Source organism: Schistocerca cancellata, chromosome 1, assembly GCF_023864275.1.
Source record: "Schistocerca cancellata isolate TAMUIC-IGC-003103 chromosome 1, iqSchCanc2.1, whole genome shotgun sequence".
Taxonomy (NCBI): Eukaryota; Metazoa; Arthropoda; class Insecta; order Orthoptera; family Acrididae; genus Schistocerca; species Schistocerca cancellata.
Window position 1 is genome coordinate 88488864 of NC_064626.1, and position 19515 is coordinate 88508378.

Below are 19515 nucleotides of genomic sequence, written 5' to 3' on the forward strand. Positions count from 1 at the left end.
TGACTGGAAGTCTAGTGAAGAAAACTTCACGTTTTGAGTAGGTATACGACCCCTTTCTGCAAAAGGTCAGGTTTTCTGCTTTTACTAGAAATCTTTCTGTTCTTAAGGGACACGACATTCCCCAATAAACATCTGTAGGATACAAGAAAAGGGCAAATAAACTATTTTGTCATTTAGTGGTTCATACATCCTAGGACTGTTACGAAAACTAAAAATATACAAATGTGTTGTCTTCTTGTTGTTGTTACTGCAATTTATTGCGCTACAGACGCTCCTATTTGTAAAACCCATTTTACAGACGGATACAAACAATTAAGATTCAGTTTCGCTTTCACAAGCTCTCACCGATCTCAACAGTAAAACGTCCTGGCCACATGGTGCGCTGCAATCGCTGTAGGTAACAAAAGAGACTGACTGTGAATGGCGTTGAGGAATATCCACCCGACGCTGTCGATTCCATATTCGCTTGATGGTGGGCCCGTCCAGTGCAAGCTCGATGTCGTGAAACGATGAAGCCACTATCCTGCCGCTGTTAAATACCGAAACGTGCTGCTAGACATTTCTGTTTCTCTCACAAGGCACAACACCATTTTCTCCAAACAAATATAACGAACGAATGTAACAGTATGAAAATTATGTACTTTTCAGTGTGCTGCTGGGTTTCTCGATGTGCTCTAGAGGTCGCCGAAGATGTCACTGGACAAGCCGAACGCGACGAAAATGTCTTAACTATAAACACAAGTGGGACTTTCAATAAAATGCTCGAGCAGTATGAATGACTAAAAAACTCACAGTGAAGAAATGCGAGTTGATCAGATGTCATGTGCACATGCTATAATGTCAGTGCGGATCGCCAAGTCGATGACACTTCTGAAGTTGTCACAAGTTGGCCAATGTCGCATCCAGCCCTCTGCCAAGTGGAACGAAGCATTGCTTTATACGGAGTATTTGGAAAATCCCGTTATAAAATGTGTGTGTGATTTCCTAAAGGACCAAACTACTGAGGTCATCGGTCCCTAGACATACAAACTACTTAAACTATGCTAAGAACAACACACACACACACACACACACACACCCATGCCCGAGGGAGGACTCGAACCTCCGGTGGGAGGGGCCGCCCGTTATAACCACCTAGGAGTTGTAACGGAGAGTGAGTAATATTTTATTTATCCACTCATGCACTCATGTCCGGATTGGTCTATGTCATTTGAAGTAACTCTCTCTCACCATGTTCCAGCCTCACTCACTTGGCAGAGCTTTAGAGATGGTATGGAGTGTCGGAGGTGGTACGCATGTAGTTGTTGGTCATTCATTAACATACTATACGGTACTGGGGGTTACATCCATTTCCCGCGCAACTGCTCATATTATCGTTGAAGGGTTCTCTCCAACATGCCGCATGCCCTCTTCCAGTTCGGGTGTGTGGCGTCTCCTCGGAACACAACAGCTACATATGCTGACGGTGAATGTCCACTTTCTCGAAGCTGTTGGGTAATTTTGGCGAAAAGGGTACGTGATGGAGTCGGACGTTGTGTGTAACGATCTTGATACAGTCTAGAAGCAGCTCTTCCATTACTGTGAGCTTCGCCATACAGAAGGACAATGCTAGTATATTGTGCAATTGCGTACTCAACCATGTTGCCCTAACACTCACAGAATCTCGAATCAGGTGAGAGAGGTAGGACAGACGTCAAATGACATCAGCCAGTCGGATGTATGCAACCCGCACCATGACTACACTGTTGTAAATCTACCTAGTACATGTTTTCAAACGGCTGCAGCACGGAAAAAGTTCTTTTCGAGACATCGGTTCCCGTTCAAAATATTAAGTATTCACTCCCCTCTAAAAGTCCTAAAAATATGTAATGGGAATTTCCGAACATCCTGCATACTGCTGCTGATAAATGACTGTAAATGACATTATGCATTTTTGTGATAAAGAATCTGTCCTGCAGTTTTGGCAGCATGTTTCTGGAGCGTAGTTTAAGGAAGTCTGTTATTCTCTCGGCATATACTTTATTCTGCCTGAGGAAATAGGCTACACGTCCTTACACAGCTGTTTCGACGAATGTGAATGAAAAACTAACACAAAACACTGTCCTCAGATGTTCATTCGTCATCTTTCCTCTGGTACTTGCACCTGTGGTGACATTTACTTGGAGTGCAGAGTTTTCCTGCTTTAACAAATTTCTTGTTCTGGCCATTTTCGCAGCAGCTGTGTATAAATTATGTAAGTAGCCTGTTTATATGTTTGTATGTTGGCAGCGCTGTAGACTGCATTAATATCGCTGACAGCGCTCTGCGCCCTCGGTAAGAGACTCTGTGGTTGGACGGACTAGCAGTTAGCACTTAGCGAGCGGACGGCTTGGACAAATGTCCTTCGTGGAGACCCAGTGTTGGTAGGGCATGCATTGTAAAGTGAGGATGGATGTAGTTAGTAATGTCTGCGTAGTGGAATTATTAACAACTACATAATTTTTTGGACTCGATGTCACATGAATAAGGTAAAATCTTCTAAATACATTGTTTGATAGTAGTTAGAATTTTTTTATTTCGCTGGCTGTAGTTGCTGCTTACTGTAAATGCTGTAGCTCGTGTTTTGAAGATTTTCTGTGAGGTACACGGTCGCCAGGTGAAACTTCTTAGTGTTTACTTATTTTTATCATTTCAGCACTGACCTACAGAATTTTCCCTGACGAAGAGAACTCAAACTTAACCTATTCATTTATTACCCACAATATACAAGCACAACGCAATCTGACTGCTGTCCAGTGACAACTTGGATTCAGATAATTAACACAAAAGAATGGCGCAGAATTGCAAGAAATGCTAACAATAACCTATAATCTTTCATAAGTCACTTACCTCACAGAAAACCTTCATAACACGAGCTACAGAAGTTTCAGCGAGCAGCAACTACAGCCAGCTAAATAAAAAGATTCTAACTACTATAGACTAACTACTAGGAGGCATATTGTTAGCAAAAGAAATATTTTATTGAAGAGCAAACAATGTATTTAGAAGATTTTACCTTACTCATGTGACATCCAGTTCCAAAAATTATATAGTTGTCAATAATTCCAATACCCAAACATTGCAAACTACATCCGTCCTCATATTACAATGCATGTCCTACCGACAGTGAGTCTCCACGAAAGACATGTCCAAGCCGTCTGTTCACTAACTGCTAGCTGCTAGTCCGTCCAACCACCGAGGGCGCAGAACGCTGTCAGCGATACTAATACAGTTTATAGCGGTGCCAACTTACAAACACATAAACAGGCTACTTACAATTACAGTAATTCAACAGAAAGAAGCGTTTCGTATGTTGCGCATTAGCGCCCAGACGCGTTGCGCCTTAGTTACAAGGCATCTTCAGTGGGCGTCCTGAAATACATAATTTTTTTGTTTGTGCATACAGGTTATCGTTTCCATTTAAAGGTTACAGATTTAAAACGGGTTGTTGAAGTTTTTATAACAAATATAAAAAAAAATATTTCAGAACAGTGTGTAATTCATGATTTTTAAGGCAAACATCTTGCTCTGAGGTGAAAAATGGTTGAAAGTTTCTACTTTTCGTTTTGGTCACTGTTTATAACCCTTAGAAATTTGTCATTCTCTGTGTGTATACTGTCATTCGTTTCTGTAAGTGTTGCCAACTTTCACAGGTGTGTGTGTCATCATCATCATCATCATCATCGTTTAAGACTGATTATGCCTTTCAGCGTTCAGTCTGGAGCATAGCCCCCCTTATACAGTTCCTCCATGATCCTCTGTTCAGTGCTAACATTGGTGCCTCTTCTGATGTTAAACCTATTACTTCAAAATCATTCTTAACCGAATCCAGGTACCTTCTCCTCGGTCTGCCCCGACTCCTCCTACCCTCTACTGCTGAATCCATGAGTCTCTTGGGTAACCTTGCTTCTCCCATGCGTGTAACATGACCCCACCATCTAAGCCTGTTCGCCCTGACTGCTACATCTATAGAGTTCATTCCCAGTTTTTCTTTGATTTCCTCATTGTGGACACCCTCCTGCCATTGTTCCCATCTACTAGTACCTGCAATCATCCTAGCTACTTTCATATCCGTAACCTCAACCTTGTTGATAAGGTAACCTGAATCCACCCAGCTTTCGCTCCCATACAACAAAGTTGGTCGAAAGATTGAACGGTGCACAGATAACTTGGTACTTCTTGCAGAAGAGAACAGATCGTACCTGAGCGCTCACTGCATTAGCTTTGCTACACCTCGCTTCCAGTTCTTTCACCATGTTGCCATCCTGTGAGAATATGCATCCTAAGTACTTGAAACCGTCCACCTGTTCTAACTTTGTTCCTCGTATTTGGCACTCAATCCGTTTATATCTCTTTCCCACTGACATTACCTTCGTTTTGGAGATGCTAATCGTCATACCACAGTCCTTACATTTCTGATCCAGCTCTGAAATATTACTTTGCAAACTTTCAATCGAATCTGCCATCACAACTAAGTCATCCGCGTATGCAAGACTGCTTATTTTGTGTTCACATATCTTCATCTCACCCAGCCAGTCTATTGTTTTCAACATATGATCCATAAATAATATGAACAACAGTGGAGACAGGTTGCAGCCTTGTCTTACCCCTGAAACTACTCTGAACCATGAACTCAATTTACCGTCAACTCTAACTGCTGCCTGACTATCCATGTAAAGACCTTTAATTGCTTGCAAAAGTTTGCCTCCTATTCCATAATCTTGTAGAACAGACAATAACTTCCTCCTAGGAACCCGGTCATATGCCTTTTCTAGATCTATAAAGCATAGATACAATTCCCTGTTCCACTCATAACACTTCTCCATTGTTTGCCGTAAGCTAAAGATCTGGTCCTGACAACCTCTAAGAGGCCTAAACCCACACTGATTTTCATTCAATTGGTCCTCAACTAATACTCGCACTTGCCTTTCAACAATACCTGAGAAGATTTTACCCACAACGCTGATTAAAGAGATACCTCTATAGTTGTTACAATCTTTTCTGTTTCCATGTTTAAAGATTGGTGTGATTACTGCTTTTGTCCAGTCTGATGGAACCTGTCCCGACTCCCAGGCCATTTCAAATATCCTGTGTAGCCATTTAAGACCTGACATTCCACTGTATTTGATGAGTTCCGACTTAATTTCATCCACCCCAGCCGCTTTATTGCACTGCAATCTATTGACCATCTTTTCCACTTCCTCAAATGTGATCCTATTTCCATCATCATTCCTATCCCATTCTACCTCGAAATCTGAAACATTACTGATCGCGTTTTCACCTACATTGAGGAACTCTTCAAAATACTCCCTCCATCTGCCCAAGGCATCCACAGGATTCACCAGCAGTTTTCCTGACCTGTCCAAAATACTTGTCATTTCCTTTTTACCTCCCAGAATGGTTTTCCAGCAGCTTGACCCATAGTCTCCAACCTGTTTCCAAAGTCTTCTCACGATTTCTTCTTGGATGCTGCAATTATCTGTTTGGCTTTGTTTCTTTCTTCAACATAACTTTCTCTGTCTACCTGGGTTCTGGTATGTAGCCATTTTTGATTCGCCTTCTTTTTCCTTTTACAGGCTGCCTTGACTGTATTATTCCACCAAGCTGTTTGCTTCATCCTACTTTTACACACTACTGTTCCAAGACATTCTTTAGCCACTTCTAGTACTGTGTCCCTGTACCTTGTCCATTCTTTTTCCAATGACTGTAATTGACGACATTCAACTAACTGGTACCTTTCTGAGATCGCTGTTATGTACTTGTGCCTGATTTCCTTATCCTGAAGTTTCTCCACTCTTATCCTCCTACATATGGACCTGACCTCCTGCACTTTCGGCCTCACAATCCCAATTTCACTGCAGATTAAATAATGATCAGTGTCATCAAAGATTCCCCTGAATACACGTGTGTCCCTCACAGCCTTCCTGAATTCCTGATCTGTTATTATATAGTCAATGACAGATCTGGTTCCCCTGCCTCCCCAAGTATACCGGTGAATGTTCTTATGTTTAAAAAAGGAGTTTGTGATTACTAAGCCCATACTGGCACAGAAATCCAAGAGTTGTTTCCCGTTCCTGTTGGCCTCCATATCCTCTCCAAATTTACCCATAACCTTTTCATACCCTTCTGTTCGATTTCCAATCCTGGCGTTAAAATCACCCATGAGCAGAACACTGTCCTTGTCCTTTACTCTAACAACTACATCACTGAGTGCCTCATAAAAACTATCCATCTTATCTTGATCTGTCCCTTCACAATGCGAATATACTGACACAATCCTAATTTTCTTGCTAGACACTGTCAAATCTATCCACATCAGTCGTTCGTTTACATACCTTATTGCAACTACGCTGGGTTCCATTTCTTTCCTGATGTAAAGCCCTACACCCCATTGTGCTATTCCTGCTTTGAATCCTGACAGGTAGACCTTGTATTCTCCCACTTCCTCTTCTTTCTCGCCCCTTACCCGAATGTCACTAACAGCTAAAACGTCCAGCCCCATCTTACTTGCAGCCTCTGCCAGCTCTACCTTCTTCCCAGAGTAGCCCCCATTGATATTAATAGCTCCCCATCTCATTACCATTTGTTTGCCAAGTCGTATCTTAGGAGTCCCTGGTTTGTCAGTTAGAGGTGGGACTCCATCACCTCCAAAGGTCCGAGGCATTTTGCTCTGATTGTTGCCAGCATCATATTTAAAGTACCAGGGAAGCAGGTTGCTAGCCTTACTTGCCCCGAGTCCCATTGGGTTTTACCCCTAATGGTTGAGGGACTAACTGGTGGATTTGGTAGTCTTTGCCGTATGAGCACAAAGGTGACCACGACTCAGAATATGTCCGAGATGCCCAGCCTTATTCCAAAGTAACTGGTATCCCGACTGTTGGGGCCACTTACTTGGCCACTCACACGTTGCCCGTGGTTCATGAACTAGGACATGACTACAGGAACCCACACCATGTGTCCTTTTTAATTTTTATTTTTATATTATTTTTTTATTATATTTTCACATACATTTATATTCTTGGGAGAAAAATTGCATTTGCGATCACCCGTTTGGATTACTGTCTGTTATATGATCATTCAGTGTAAACAGTGAGTAGTTACTCATATTCACTTAGTCATTTGGTAGCATCTTCCTTTCAGCCTTTGTTTTGTGTATGTGGTAATTTTCTTGTAAGATTAGCTGTCTTTCATTATTTATTCTATTTTCATGTCTTTCTCTCTTGTAGTAGATTGGTAATTATTTTCTCCCAAATGTTCTGCAAAAGATCAGTGACTTGTCTCATATTAGCCTGCTGTAATTTTTTTTACAGATTATTGCTTGTGCCCCTGTTTCATCATTGACGTTCGGCCAGGAGCCGCGTATAACATCTTCAGCAGTCTGGTGTTTCTTCAGACGCTCATTTTTTTCCTTCGTATGGCCTCAATGAAAGTTTTTCTTCCTTACACGAAGCTTGAATGAATGAATCTTTCACACTTCTCTTTAGTTCTGAAATTATTTTCTTGATTTTCATTGTCCAGTGTGTCGTGATACGATGATAGCTCAGAGATTTTTATAAATCAGACGACGTGGTTGTTTAGCAGAGCGAGCTCTGCATAGCAGACTTCTCAGTTTAGCTAAGCGAACGTTGCCTTTCGCAGTTGTCTAATCGTGTGTTGACATTTTTCTTCAAAGATGTCTATAGTTACCAAGTAGATGTTGTTTCTACGGTTTACGCAGAAAAATCGTTTTGTGAGCGTTTCAAAACATTATTTAGTGTTTGTTCTTCATATTTACAAAAAAAAACAATTATCATCGAAAATGGTATTCAAATAGAGTAAAAATAGGGAAAAAGTTGCATTCCTGTTCATTCCGGACATAGGAAGGAAACTGTGTTGCTCGTATTGTTTGCTTTCGTGACTTTGGCTAAACATTGAACCTGTAATAGTGACTGGTTGTGCATTGACCTGTTTGGTCATGATATTGCATGGAAAGCTAATGAGGTACAAATGTTCGTACGTAAATACACCATATTTAATCACATTTAAAAGAAGAGTAGACAAATACGAGTTGGGGATGAGCGAACTGTTTAGATTTAAGGAACAAGGGACTTCCACGAATCCATATTTAAAAGAACCATAATTTTTGTTTCCACTGTCAGTTGTCTTCTGTAATGGGTACGTAAAACGCTCCTTGAAAGACATTCTTCAATGTAATGTTCGTTTACTGACGGTGTAAGAACAGATATCCAGTCGAGGCTGTTTTATAAATGTTTTAGAATAGGAAGTAAAATATTCATGTAACAAGGTCACATCACATTAACTATAGAAAGATAATAATAAAATCATGAGGATTTAGAGTTTATAATTAATGAATTGCAGTAAAATTCTCCTGCTTCATCTAATTCCACAGGTAGTTGAACTTTCCACAGTACAAGTAAGTCTTTGACATTGAGTCATACGGATTTCTCATGACAGGTGTCATAAAAAGTTCCTACCTGACTGGGGACAGTGTCATCGTTGCCAGTGGCTCGAAACAATGGACATTTCGAACCGCAAAAGGTCATTTCTCACTGTGACAAGATGAACGTCCAGTGAGACAAACAACACAGAAAACGGACAGTAGCCAACTGGGTGGGCGACTTGCAATTTTTCCTCGTTTTAAACGATGCAATATGTCGGCACAATGAGGCATTTAATTCTCAGTGTGTGAATTGTGTTGTACCGGCACCACAGTTTAAGATAGGAAAGTTAGATTTGGTGAAACATTTCTGAGCATACAAGTTACAGCCAGGGGTGGGCCTGACCAGCTGTTGTGAAGTAGAATGAAGGCCACAAGGCCGTCGAACCGCTGAAAGGAGTAAACACAGTGGTTTGCATGGCGCAAGTTATAGGCAGAAGGGACCCACTGGTGCAACCTAGATGTTATATGTGACTCAGAGCAGTGCGTTAGTAAAACAGAGGTGTATAGCCACGAATAAATAGGTGCCGGTTTCTATCAAGATTCATTCAAGTGTGGCAGCTCTCCTGGATGGCAGAGCATGTCACACCACCAGCTACACGCAACAGCAGATGGGGTGCCAGCATTCCAGTCCATGGCGGGTCACTGGTTCGACCCTCTGACACCAACGTGGGGTCCATAGCTAGCCAGCGGCGGACCACTCCACAGCTCGCTACCACAGGCAGTCATCCAGTCTGCCAACGCACGCTAGCGGCATCACGAGGAGATTTGGACTCTGGATCACGGGCGCTTGTCATCGCCGCGATCTCAGCCACGCTGATGAGAACGATGCAGCTGGCTGCCTGCGGTTCCCACTGAGCAGCGCTGAGTTGGCAGAGAAGCAGTGCTGCCAGCACACTGATGGAGCCGAAACTCCGCTGGCGTACGAGGCTCGACACAGCACTGCATTGCTCGGGCTACTGGGGTGCTTCCTCAGCATTGCGGGGCCATGTGATGCAGACCGAGGTGTGGGAGAGCACTGTGGTTGGAAACAATAAATCATTTGGAAAGCTCGGACGAGTTAAATGTGGTGCCTTCTACTTCTTCCAGATACATTACGTCATCCTGATACATTCGGTGCCAGAAGCCGCCACTACAGTGTATTTCTGGCTGGAGATCGTTCTGCGATGTTGTTTTTTGTACCACTGCTGTTGCCATGAATGTGAAACTGGGTGTTTTTCCACAGTCTTGGTTACCAAGTGTTATCTTTCTTTGGCATCTTGAGGATGTGATACAGGCACTCCTGTCCTTCAAGATGATTACAGCAGTGATCACAACGTAAAATGCGCAGTTTCCTGATGTACAAAACACTTGTTCAACATGTAGCACCACGAAAAGGTGTTTCAGACTGTTTGAAACACCCCACAATTCAGTTGCTATTCAAGATGTAATCTTCAATAAGTGGCTTCAGCTGAATATAGCATACATATATGTTCCTATGGAGTGCTTTCCTCTCCAAATTCAGACTACTATCAAGGCCAGAGGTGATGTTACATGGTATTAGCATGATATAAGCTAGGGATGGGGGCCTGACTCGTTTTTTCTTGTGGTATGTTCAACGAATGGAAAAAACTGGTAGAAGCTAAGCTTGGGGAAGATGAGTTTAGTTTCTGTAGAAATGTTGGAACACGGGAGACAGTACTGACCATACGACTTACCTTTGAAGGTAGGTTAAGGAAAGGCAAACCTACGTTTCTAGCATTTGTAGACTTTGAGAAAACTTTCGACAATGTTGACTGGAACACTCTCTTTCAAATTCTGAAGGTGGCAGGCGTCAGATACAGGGAGGGAAAGGCTACTTACAATTTGCACAGAAACCAGATGGCAGTTATAAGAGTCAAGGGGAATGAAAGAGAAGCAGAAGTAGAGAAGGGAGTGTTGTAGCCCCGATGTTATTCAATCTGTATATTGAGCGAATGTTAAAGGAAAAAAATGAAAAATTGGGAGTAGGAATTAAAATCCATGAAAACGAAATAAAAACTTTGACGCTTGCGGACTACATTGTAATTCTATTAGAGACAGCAAAGGACCTGGAGGAGCAGCTGACCGGAATGGACAGCGTCTTGAAAAGAGGATATAAGATAACATAAAAAAAAGCAAAACGAGGATAATGGAATGTAGTAGAATTAAATCAGGTGATGCTGAGGGAATTAGATTAGAAAATGAGACACTTAGAGTGGTAGATGAGTTTTGCTATTTCGGGAGCAAAACAACTGATGATAGTCGAAGTCGAGAGGATATAAAACGTAGACTGGCAACTGCAAGGAAAGCGTTTCTGAAGAAGAGATACATGTTAACGTCGAGTGTAGATTTAAGTATTAGGAAGTCTTTTCTAAAAGTATTTTTATGGAGTCTAGCCATGTATGGAAGTGAAACATGGACGATAAACAGTTTAGACAGGAAGAGAATAGAAGCTTTTGAAATGTGCTGCAGAAGAATGTTGAAGATTAGATGAGTAGATCAAGTAACTATGGGGGATGTACTGAATACAAGGGGGGAGAAGAGGAATTTGTGGCACAACGTGACTAGAAGAAGGGATCGGTTTGTAGGACACGTTCTGAGGCATCAAGCGATCCCAATGTAGTACTGAAGGGAGCGTGGAGAGTAAAAATCGTAGAGGGAGACCAAGAGATGAATACAGTACGCAGATTCAGAGGAATGTAGGTTGCGAAGATGAAGAGGCTTGCACAGGCTAGAGTAGGATGGAGAGCTGCATCAAACCAATCTCTGGACTGAAAACCACAACAACAACAACACATGCTCAACGACGTAGTGTCAGATTAGCGGAATATATCAGTTTGCCTTAAAACATCAAAATACCCGTCGTTACAGTGTGTAAATTGGAAACCGATAATTTATTTCAGGAAACTGCAGATCCTTTTCATCGTCTAAATAGATACTACAGATTTCCAGGAATCGGAAAAATTGTAGGCAACACATAAATGCAATAGCTCAGTAACTGCTTGCACTGTAGTAATTGCTTCCACTAAATATGTTAATACTACTTCTACATGGCAAGGTCACTGCTGTTGGCGCACATGAATAACTCGAATTTGTCGCTGTGCATCTCTCTGATGTGACACGTCATAAAAAAGTACGTTCTGACGGGCGACTCGCAGAAAAAAGTGACCAAGATTATAAATGTGCACACAAAGGATGTGGATGACAGATGCAATTAATAAAGAGCCAGAAGAAAGGGAAAAAATATTGCATGACGACGAAGTTTACGGCTGCAGCCACGGGAAGGAAGCTGTAATTCAGGTGGTAAACATTTTCAGTTTTTTTAAACATATCTCAAAAGAGCTTACAGTTTTCTGGAGACCGTTATTTTTCAGATGGCGGCAAATTTCATATAACCTGTTCTGTGAGAGGAACGTATACGTATGAGAAATTTGATATGAATCAGAAAGAGAAGGTATGGCGCCAGCACAGCGGAAGCCTGGTAACGATTTTTGCATACGCCGTTGCTACAGTCGTAGCAAATTGGACGTTCATAATCGGGAATATATGGCTGCTATAAAGTGTGACGATGTGACAGGAGCATTATAGCAAAAAACATTCGTGCGCTATTTTTCTACCATCAAGATCGTAAACACGACATTCATATTTCAGTTCATGAGACAGGCAAAACCATCTCAAGTAAGCGAGTCACCCGGAAAACACAGCTCCAACAATAATGTTAGAACTAACAAACATAATGTCATGTATGTTATGTGATAGGAGCACTGCTCTTACTCAAAAATCGTCTACATTACGGAACGTTTCTAATTTTGCAATACTAGTAGTAATTACAAAATTGTCTCGATCCGAAAGTTTCTGGCGAGCAGTAAACTGCTAGGGAAGAATGCATATCAAATATTGTTCCCTTTTTTGCACTTACAAGGAACGATTATCCAGATCGTTTCCGTCTCAGAATGTCGGAAGAAAGAAGTTGTAAATGTAGACCACATTCTCTTTTCATCCTTTTCGAAGCACAGAAAAAACGCTTACTACGAAATCTGATGAAAGTAAAAAATGCCCTATCCAAAAAGTGTGCCAGTATGAATGTATACAAAACGTCCTTCGATTTTATATGTGCCAGTAATCTTGTATTTATAAATGTTGACTGATTATGGGTGACACATTAGTCTTCCGGTGTATGTTCCCAAACTCTGATGAATTTCTTTTTTCTGTGACTTACTAGTTTTTATGTTTGCAGCTGTTGCCATTTACTTTCTCTTTACACGATACTTCGACAAGTTCCTGAGTTGTCTTCAAGCGGTGTCAGGTTCATATTTCGTTGACAGTGAGTAGCGAAGTCCGCAGTCGACACCCGCCGAAGACAACTGTAACGTGCAAAGAGAAAATGAATGATAGCTCTAAATGCTTGTAAACTAACAATTTCACTGAAAAAGCCTTAAAGAATCACACTTCTTTTGTGTTTGCTTCCGGGTACAGTTTATGACATACCATAGTTATTAAGCTATGAGTTATTGCCTGTATGGGAAGTGTTACATAATTTCTCAGTTGTTCATATTTCTTTCATGTTTTGATGTTAGTTTCAACTTAAGAAAAAGTTGTTTACATCACTGCTTACGTCAAACTATTTGATGGACTAGTAATAACTTTTGTGTGATAGTCATATTTATCTTTGATGGAAGTTCTGGAAACTGGAACGCAATAATCTAGAAGATGATTTTTTTCTTTAACTGACGCATCAAGGTCCGTTGAACTACTTCGCTTTTCACCGCGGTCCAACTCAGAAAAGAACTAGTTGGTTTTATCCCCTGTTGTATAACAGCTTAGCACTACTGAAAATCGAATGTTTAATAAGAGTGCAGTTCGTGTCGGAACAATCTACACCGAAGAAGAGAAGGTAGAGAACCTATTCATCTGTGGAGAATATATGTTACACAACAGTAAGTGCAACAACATTTTCATATTTAGAATGAAGGTACATGTAGTACAGTTCTGTAGAACTTTTAAATGGCTGAAGAATAAAGAAATTAACCTAATAGCATGGAAGTCGGTAGATGTGATGCACAAGTACAGACAAACAAATGATTACAATTTCAGAAAAAGTTGATAACTTATTTAAGAAAAAGATCCTCACAAATTGAGGAAGTTGATGATGCGTTGGTCCACCTCTGGTCATTACGGGAGCAGTTATTCTGCTTAGCACTGATTGACAAAGTTGGTGTATGTCCTGAAGGATATAGTGCCAAAATCTGTGCAATTTAGGCGTCAGATTGTCAAGGTACCGAGCTGGTTGAAGGACCTTGCCCCTAATGCTCCAAACGTTCTCAACATGGGAGAGATCCGGCGTCCTTGCTGGCCAAGGCAGGGTGTGGCAACAACGAAGAGAAGATGTAGAAACACTTGCCGTCTGGGGGCGGGCATTATCTTGCTGAACACTATGGAACACACTAAAAGCAATTTTGCAAAATACGGTCCTCTTCAGAGTGAATAAACTACAAAACGGTCGAAACGTCCTTGTCACAGTTGTTTTAGTGTTCCATGATGACGCGGCCTGACACTAAAGAGAATTTTATTAAAATTTTCTTTACAGCGTTAATTAACAGTTCTGTCAAAATTTCCAGTATTTATATTAGGCGACTAGTTACAAACCTTATAGGTTCATTTTCAAGCCTGGCCTATGAGGCTGCACTGACAGTGACTGATATTAATAAGAAACATGGAAGTGGCAACACAAGCTTCATAAATTCAGAATGAGATTTTCACTCTGCGGCGGATTGTGCGCTGATATGAAACTTCCTGGCAGATTAAAACTGTGTGCTGGACCGAGACTCGAACTCGGGACCATTGCCTTTCACGGGCAAGTGCTCTACCAACTGCGATCCCCAAGCACGACTCACGCCCCATCCTCACAGCTTTTACTTCTGCCAGTACCTCCTCTTCTACCTTCCAAACTTTACAGAAGCTCTCCTACGAACCTTGCAGAAGTAGCAGTCCTGAAAGAAAAGATACTGCGGAGACATGGCTTTGCCTAGGCAAAGGTCCGGAGTTCGAGTCTCGGTCAGGCACACAGTTTTAATCTGCCAGGAAGTTTCATATCAGCGCACACTCCGCTGCACAGTGAAAATCTCATTCTGGAAACATCCCCCAGGCTGTGGCTAAGCCACGTCTCCGCAGTATCCTTTCGTTCAGGGGTGCTGGTTCTCCAAGGTTCGCAGGAGAGCTTCTGTAAAGTTTGGAAGGTAGGAGACGAAGTAAAAGCTGTGAGGAGGGGGCGTGAGTCGTGCTCGGGTAGGTCAATTGGTAGAGCACATGCCCACGGGAGGCAAGGGTCCCGAGTTCGAGTCTCGGTCCGGCACACAGTTTTAATCTGCCAGGATGCTTCATAAATGTTTGCCGAATGAATGCCAAAATCCACACATGCCTCTTACCAAGTCCAGTCTTGAGTAATTTCATAAAGTTTCATCTAGAGGAGGCCAAAGCACTTTCATAATCTATAACGGCGTACGAACAGTGGAGCCGGCATATCAAGAGGGGATGGTCGTAAGCTGACTGCTGGAGACGGACGGCTATATTCTGATAGTGGGTGGAAGTGTGGCTTAGCTGCTCGAAGCGAGAGTGCTTACGATCACATTACAGCATGATGTCACCACATGTTCTGTCCGCCCCGATACCTGAGTGGTCAGGGTGACGGATTGCCGTCATACGGGCCCGGGTTCGACTCCCGACTGGGTCGGGGACTTCCTCCGCTCAGGGACTGGGTGTTGTGCTGTCTTCGTCATCATTTCATCCCCATCCGACGTGCAGGTCGCCCAATGTGGCGTCGAATGTAGTGAGGCCTGCACCAAGGCGGCCGGGCCTGCCCCGCGAAGGGCCTCCTGGCCAATGACGCCAGACGCTCATTTGCATTTTACCGCATGTTCTCAAACGGAGAGCCTTAGAGGAAACATATAAGGCACACGTCGAGACTCGGATGACTATCATCACTTTCTCCAAGATAATACACTCCTGGAAATGGAAAAAAGAACACATTGACACCGGTGTGTCAGACCCACCATACTTGCTCCGGACACTGCGAGAGGGCTGTACAAGCAATGATCACACGCACGGCACAGCGGACACACCAGGAACCGCGCTGTTGGCCGTCGAATGGCGCTAGCTGCGCAGCATTTGTGCACCGCCGCCGTCAGTGTCAGCCAGTTTGCCGTGGCATACGGAACTCCATCGCAGTCTTTAACACTGGTAGCATGCCGCGACAGCGTGGACGTGAACCGTATGTGCAGTTGACGGACTTTGAGCGAGGGCGTATAGTGGGCATGCGGGAGGCCGGGTGGACGTACCGCCGAATTGCTCAACACGTGGGGCGTGAGGTCTCCACAGTACATCGATGTTGTCGCCAGTGGTCGGCGGAAGAAGCACGTGCCCGTCGACCTGGGACCGGACCGCAGCGACGCATGGATGCACGCCAAGACCGTAGGATCCTACGCAGTGCCGTAGGGGACCGCACCGCCACTTCCCAGCAAATTAGGGACACTGTTGCTCCTGGGGTATCGGCGAGGACCATTCGCAACCGTCTCCATGAAGCTGGGCTACGGTCCCGCACACCGTTAGGCCGTCTTCCGCTCACGCCCCAACATCGTGCAGCCCGCCTCCAGTGGTGTCGCGACAGGCGTGAATGGAGGGACGAATGGAGACGTGTCGTCTTCAGCGATGAGAGTCGCTTCTGCCTTGGTGCCAATGATGGTCGTATGCGTGTTTGGCGCCGTGCAGGTGAGCGCCACAATCAGGACTGCATACGACCGAGGCACACAGGGCCAACACCCGGCATCATGGTGTGGGGAGCGATCTCCTACACTGGCCGTACACCACTGGTGATCGTTGAGGGGACACTGAATAGTGCACGGTACATCCAAACCGTCATCGAACCCATCGTTCTACCATTCCTAGACCGGCAAGGGAACTTGCTGTTCCAACAGGACAATGCACGTCCGCATGTATCCCGTGCTACCCAACGTGCTCTAGAAGGTGTAAGTCAACTACCCTGGCCAGCAAGATCTCAGGATCTGTCCCCCATTGAGCATGTTTGGGACTGGATGAAGCGTCGTCTCACGCGGTCTGCACGTCCAGCACGAACGCTGGTCCAACTGAGGCGCCAGGTGGAAATGGCATGGCAAGCCGTTCCACAGGACTACATCCAGCATCTCTACGATCGTCTCCATGGGAGAATAGCAGCCTGCATTGCTGCGAAAGGTGGATATACACTGTACTAGTGCCGACAATGAACCAACCACAGTTTTCGCCTCTAAATTGTCACAGTACAAGTGAGACTGTGTCTATGTGCCTGTGGTTCTGTCAGTGTGATCATGTGATGTATCTGACCCCAGGAATGTGTCAATAAAGTTTCCCCTTCCTGGGACAATGAATTCACGGTGTTCTTATTTCAATTTCCAGGAGTGTATGTGCTGTGCGCATGGATCAGCTTGCCAAACGCCTTCCATTGGAAGTAAATTATCAGAATGGTGGCGGAGTTTATATGACTCGAAGTTATGAAAATTTAAATAAACGGGTCAGAACTAATTTAGAAAGCATTCCTTTTATTGGTTAAGAAATGTGACGTGCTCACTGTTGAGAAGACTCATCGATTACCGTAAAAACAAAGGTTTTTGATTAACGTTGATTTGGTGTCATATTTCTTCATAAGTATGAGAAAAAGTCTGGTAGTTGATTCTCGTATGGATTGAGGAATAATTGCTTGCATTGACACAGAAATGCACAGTAATCAAATACAATAAAAAAGAAAAAGCTTAGATTTCACTCTACTTGACCTTTCAATACACTCATCGAAAAGACACAAATACTGAAAAAGGCTTCAGCTTATTTTTATTTAGTAGCATAGCACAGTTGAAACGCAGATTAAATGCAATATACAGCACTAAACGTTGTATAGTGCTTACATTTAAATTAAGACCCTTATTTTACGCCATACATATTTATTTCTTTATTTGTTAGTGGTCAAGCAGGAATGCACACATCATGGCTATGACATGTTACCTTGTAAAACACCTAATGGGCATATTATATTTCATATTTATGTACTTTTCAGTTTTGTATTTAACAATATTTTTTATATTTTAGTCTTTCCTGTCCTTCAGAGTTCTGATGAGGACTGCTCAGCTCTCAATACCAGTAAACGTTATCATCCTGTTTAGTGAGATCAATAAAGTTTAGATGAAAAACATAAGTCACCACGTTCTTATAATGTTACCATCCACTAAAATCCCGTTTAACAGGACGACTTGAATTTCTATTCCGAGAGAATTGTTTTTTAACATCCTGACTGCTTGCATTTCGAGAGGATTGTTTTTTTTTAACAATTTCTGGTGTTACTCCTCACAGTATACTTCATATTTTAATTATGATAGTAAAAGTAGAGGAGAGAGCGGACGCGTGGAAAGAGTACACTGAAGGCCTCAGTGATGGAGACGTCCGATGACGTGACACAGGAAGAAACTGCAGTCGGTATGGAAGAAATTGGGGATACATTACTAGCCAGAACTTAAAAGAGCTGTAGAACGCTTGGAATCATGCGCAGCAGAAAAGATGTATGACATTCCAACGGAATATCTAAAATCGTTAGGGGAACTGGCAACCAACTGACTATTCAGGTTGGTGTGTAGAAGGTATGAATCTGATAACGTATCTTCACCCTTTCGGAAAAATATCGGCCACGCAATACCGAAGGAGGCAAATACGTGTGAAAATTATCACACATACTGCTTAACAGCTCATGCAGCCAGACATTGTGCTTAGTAATGGAAGCTAGTCTGAATAAAAATCTAAAAACGCTCATAAATTTCGTTGATCTGAAAAAAAGTGTTCCATAATATGAAATGGTGGAAGATGTTCGAAATTCTGAGAAAAATATGAGTAAATTATAGGAAAAGACGGGTAGTATAAAATATGTATAAGAACCAAGAGGGTACAAAAAGATCTGAAGACCATGTGCTCACATTGAAAAGGGTGTAACACAGGGATGCAGTCTTTCGCCCCTACTGTTCGATCTTTCAAAGAAGCAATGACGAAAATTAAGAAATGTTCAAGTATGGGATTAAAATTCAAAATGAAAGGATGTCAGTGATAAGATTCGATGATGATAGTGCTCTTCTGAGTGAAAGTGAAGAAAAATTACAGGATGTGATGAATGGAATAAGAGGTCTAGTGAGTACAGAATACGCACTGAGAGTACAGCGAAGAAAGACGAAATGAATGAGAATTAGCAGAAATGAGAATAGTGGGAAGCTTAATATCAAAATTGGTGAGTATGAAGTAGACAGAGTTAAGGAACTCTGCTACCTTGGAAGCAAAATAACTCATGAGAAGGGAAGCAAGAATGTCATAAAAGGAATATCACAGACGTTTCTGACCAAGAGAAGCCTATTAGAACCAAATGTAGGTCTTAATTTGAAGAAGAAATTTCTGAGAATTTGGAGCACAGCATTATATGATAGTGAATCGATGTAGGAAAACCGGAACAGGAAAGAATCGAAGCATTTGAGATGATGTGCTAGCGAAGAATCTAGAAAATTATGTGGACTGCCAAGAAAAGAAATGAGGTTTTCCACACAATCGGCAAATAAAGAACCACGTGGAAAACAGTGTCAAGAAGAAGGGACAGGATGATAGGTGTTAAGACCTCAGGGAGTACACTCCATGGGATCAGAGAGTGACGTACAGGGTAAACGTCAGGGCTGAGTTGCACAGACCACTACAGTACATACGATAGAAAGTAAACGTAATCCACTGAGTTACTGAACCATTTCATCGACATCGACATGTAGAAGGGCATGCGAACAAATATTTTGTTCCAAGGTTATGGAACACCCCGAAATATATTACCTGTTAACATCAAACCAACATGGATTTGGAAAGTATCATTCGTGTGAGAAACAGCTGGCATTTTATTCACATGACGTACTGTGTACAGTGGCTCTCAAACTGATTCCATATTTATAGTTCTAGAAAGGCTTTTGATATCATTCCTCCCAAGCGGCTTCCTACCACCTTGC